This window comes from Echinops telfairi, unplaced genomic scaffold (genome assembly GCF_000313985.2).
Source record: "Echinops telfairi isolate 266 unplaced genomic scaffold, ASM31398v2 ScPeMD7_443;HRSCAF=831, whole genome shotgun sequence".
Taxonomy (NCBI): Eukaryota; Metazoa; Chordata; class Mammalia; order Afrosoricida; family Tenrecidae; genus Echinops; species Echinops telfairi.
In genome coordinates, this window is record NW_022104341.1 from 9,657,009 (window position 1) to 9,661,625 (window position 4,617).

At 42.7% G+C, this 4,617-nt stretch overlaps 1 pseudogene; it reads right to left on the minus strand.

The window, feature by feature from the left end:
• Window positions 1–1,264: 1,264 nt before the first annotated feature.
• On the minus strand, window positions 1,265–1,878 carry LOC115870149 (annotated as a pseudogene).
• Window positions 1,879–4,617: the final 2,739 nt, after the last annotated feature.

Consider the following 4,617-nt stretch of genomic DNA (forward strand, 5'->3'; position numbering starts at 1 on the left):
AAGGGAGAGAGCTGATGGTGTAAGATATGAAAATAATAATAATTCATAATTGATCTAGGGTTCATGTGGGTAGGAGGGTAGGGGAGGACGAAAAAAATTGATGAGCTGATACCAAGGGCTCAAGTAGAAAAAAAATATTTTGAAAATGATGATGGCAACAAATGTACAACCATGCTTGACACAATGGATATCTGAATGGTTAGAAGATCTGTAAGAGCCCCCAATAAAATTGTTTTTAAAAAAGAAGAAAGAAAATGAAGCAGAAATGTTTAGATCAAGAGAGAAATCAAAGTTGTCAGATTTTGCTCTCGCTATAACAGCAGTATCCACCCTCTAATGCACTCCGTGTGATAGCAAGGCTTTGCACATAGCCGGTTCATAGTCAGAGGGCATCCACCAGAGGCTTAATCCACAGGCGGAGTATTGGGGATGGGTTTTGGGCTTTCACTGTCATCACTGCCTTCTGTAACTTAAGTGTTCAGAATTTAGGCTCTAATACTGCTCCCTCCTCTGGTTTGTTTTTAATTATTTATAATTCTTGAATCACACAGGCTGGCGTGCTTCTTCCATGCGGATTTAGTTGATACCTCACTTGGGTGACTGCTTGTTTAAAGACAACTTTTAAGACTCCAGACTTTATTCTTTCTAATAGTCAGGCACCATCTGCTTTCTGTCTTTCTTTTTAACATTTTTTATCAATTTCATTTACAAACATACATAAGTAAGCCATAGAGATAGTCTCTTTTCAAAGAATATAACAGTCCATAAAGGTAAATGATTATTGTTGATTCAGCTCAAAATATCATCCCTCTTCAAGCAGTGGCATGGTGACTAGCCAACATTTTATGGGCACCTTTTATGGACATCAGAGGTTCACAGAAGGATGGGTCGTAGGCCTGCCCTCAAGGGACTTCCAGTGTAGCGAGTAAGAGGATAAACCCACAGAACCGGCACAAGGAGCCAGCTCCACGTCCACATCTCTAGGCCAGTAGCAACCACATCATCCCATGTTTGAACAAATGATTCATAGGAATGGCACTTACATATTATGTATTAAGCTTTGGCTTGACATATGCGTAAAAGTAGATTCTTCATTTAGTTAGACCATATTTATAGTCACTCATATCTTGACCCAATGGAATCGAAAAGAAAGAACACAAAATCCCAAGCCAGCTGTGCCTTGATACCTTCCTGAAAGCAGCTGGGGATAGTGTGCATTCTAGAATGTTTCCACTTCCAGATCCTGGTGTCAGGCTCAGTCGTTTTAACTGCTAAATCGATGTTCAAGTTCTGACAACGTATAAATAGCGCTCTAGCTCACCTTGGGATTCATGCTAATAAAATCATGCCGGTTCTTTTTGGAATCTCCAGCTTCAATGCAGGGATATGGTGGAGGCAGCTGCCCCCAGTTCCCCATGGGATCCTTCAAGTGAGAACCATCAGAAGTAAAGTGCTTCAAGTAGGAATCTGCGCGGACCACTCTGAATTTCCTTCTAAACTATGCGTGAATGTCATCATCAGACCGGAAGGCATCCTCTACGTAAGTTTCAAAGGGTCAGGGAAATGGCAAGACTGTGTCAAGACCATAGATGAGACTCAGCCCCCATTGGAACCATGAAACAGAGCTGCACGGGAATCCCAGGTCACAGGCCTGTTTTCCAGGGAGATACCACCAGACTCTTCTTAGCTATGAAGTCAGCGTGATGGTCTTCTAATGGACAGGTCCTGGGTTTTCATGTATTGACAGAGCTTCCAAATAGTTTCTTTGTGGTATCAGATCTGCAGCCACACCTGTAGACACATCTGTAGACATCTGTCCCATGGGGGGCTGGTCCACTGGTACCAGGAGTTGATGGCAGCGGAGTGATCCCCTTCCATGGTGGATAGCCTGTTCCAGAGCCACAGCTGCAAGCCAACCAGCTAGAATAACATAGTAGGCTTCTATCATCTGCTTTCTTTAACAAAGGAACTATTTTCTCCTTAGAATATGGATATGACGGAATACAGTGTAGTAACGATGAATTATGCAATTTTCCTCTGATTCTTAAATGCTTCCTCCACCCACTACCATGATCCCAATTCTACCTTACATATCCGGCTGGACCAGAGGATGTGCACTGGCACAGATAGGAACTGGAAATACAGTGAACCCAGGACAGATGAGCCCCCCAGGACCAGTGGAGAGAGTGGCGATGGTGGGAGGGTGGAGGGAAGGAGAGGGAGAAAGGGGGAACAGAGGACAGGGTCTACATATGGCCTCCTCCCTGGGGAATGGACAGCGGAGAATTGGGTGAGGGAAACGTGGGATGGGGTAAGATATGATAAAATAATTATAAATTATTAGGGGCTCGGGGGGAGGGGGGAGCGGGGAAGGAGGGGGAAAAATGAGCTGACACCAGGGGCTAAAGTGGAAAGTGGGTGTCGTAAGAATGATGAGGTCAACATATATACTAAAGTGCTGGACACAGATGACGTATGTACAGATTGTGATGAGTTGTATGAGCCCCTAATAAAATGATTATTAAAAAAAAATATGGATATGATTCAATGCACACTCAAAATTTACTCATATATCTATGGTTTCTATATGTCTCTGGTTCACTTTAGAGACATTATTATTTTGTTGAAAGGCATCATAAATTATCCCCATGGGGCATGTAGTAGTGCTATTGATATTTCCACTAAATTAGTCAGTGGGATAGAATTTAAAACACTGTTGAGAAAAATAAAGTATATTTGCATAAGACTTTTAGATTTTTAGACCAAAACACATCGACTGTTCTTGTGTGCATATTAGTAACTAAGGTGACTGGACACTATTTTAAAAAAATGAGGGTTGGATATAGAGCAAAACATTCAATAATGATCATTCATAAAGGTCGAACTAGATTAAGCACATAAAAAGCAAAGAGATTCTGAAGCTCCGATCTTTTGATTGCCAGTTGAGTACCTGAATCATTTGTACTACCCACTTCCCCTCTGAACCTCCAGGTGCCATTTCTTTTTGTTCGTTGGTTTGTTTTTGTTTTTTAAACATTTCATTGGGGCTCATACAACTCTTATCACAATCCATACATACATCAATTGTGTAAAGCACATTTGTACATTTGTTGCCCTTATCATTCTCAAAACATTTGCTCTCCACTTAAGCCCCTGGCATCAGCTCCTCACTTTTCCCCTCCCTCCCCACTCCCTCATGAGCCCTTGATCATTTATAAATTATTATTTTGTCATATCTTGTCCTGTCTGACGTCTCCCTTCACCCACTTTTCTGTCGTCCGTCCCCCAAGGAGGAGGTCACATATAGATCCTTGTAATCGCTTCCCCCTTTCCAACCCATTCTCCCTCTATGCTACCAGCATCGCCACTCACACCACTGGTCCTGAAGGGATCATCCACCCTGGATTCCCTGTGTTTCCAGTTCAATCTTTACCAGTGTACATCCTCTGGTGTAACCGGATTTGTAAGGTAGAATTGAGATCATGATAGTCGGGGGAGTAGAGGGGCAGGGGGAAGCATTTAGGAACTAGAGGAAAGTTGTGTGTTTCATCATTGCTACACTGCACCCTGACTGGCTCGTCTCCTCCATGAGATCCTTCCATAAGAGGATGTGCAGTTCCCTAAATATGGGCTTTGGGTCCCCACTCTGCATTCCCCCCATTCACAATGATATGATTTTTTTGTTCTTTGATGCCTGATAACTGATCCCTTCAATACCTCATGGTCACACAGGCTGGTGTGCTTCTTCCATATGGGCTTTGTTGCTTCTGAGCTATATAGCCACTTGTTCACTTTCAAGTCTTTCAGATCCTAGACACTATTATCTTTTGATAGCTGGGTCCCATCAGATTTCTTCACCACATTTGCTTATGCACCTATTTGTCTTCAGCGATCTTGTCAGGAAGTTGAGCATCTTGGAATGCCAGTTTAATTGAAAAAAGTATTCTTGTATTGAGGGAGTACTTGAGTGGAGGCCCAATGTCCATCTGCTACCTTAATATTAAACCTATCCAAATGTGATTTCTATGGATTCAGTGGAGCAAGGGCTATCATGGCTGAAGTCAGATGGATTTTGACTAAAGGCAGAGAACAACAGAAAGAGATTTCCTGGTGCTTCATCGACTGTGCCAAGGCATTTGACTGTGTGGTTGATAGCAAAGTACGGATAGCCTTGAGAAGAAAGGGAATTCCAAAACACTTCACTGTGTTTATGCAGAAATTGTGCCTGAATCAAGAGGCCGTATGGAACATAACAGGGGAATAATGCATGGTTTAAAATCAGGAAAAGGGTGTGTCAGGGTTGAATTTTCTTACCATACTTATTCAATCTGTGGGACATAGCAGAGACACCAAATTATATGATGACGAATGTAGCATCTGGATTAGAGGGAGTTTATTAAGAACTGTATTATGCAGATTACCTGACCGTCCTTGCTGGAAGTGAGAAGGACTTGAGGCGCTTGCTCACGAAGATCAGGGGTTGCAGCTTCCAGCATAGATCGCAACTCAATGTAAAGAAGAGCAATTAAGCCCACATGGAAGAAGCACACCAGCCTGTGTGATCCTGAGGTGTCGAGGGGGTCAGGTATCAGGCATCAAAAGACCCAAAATAAGCAA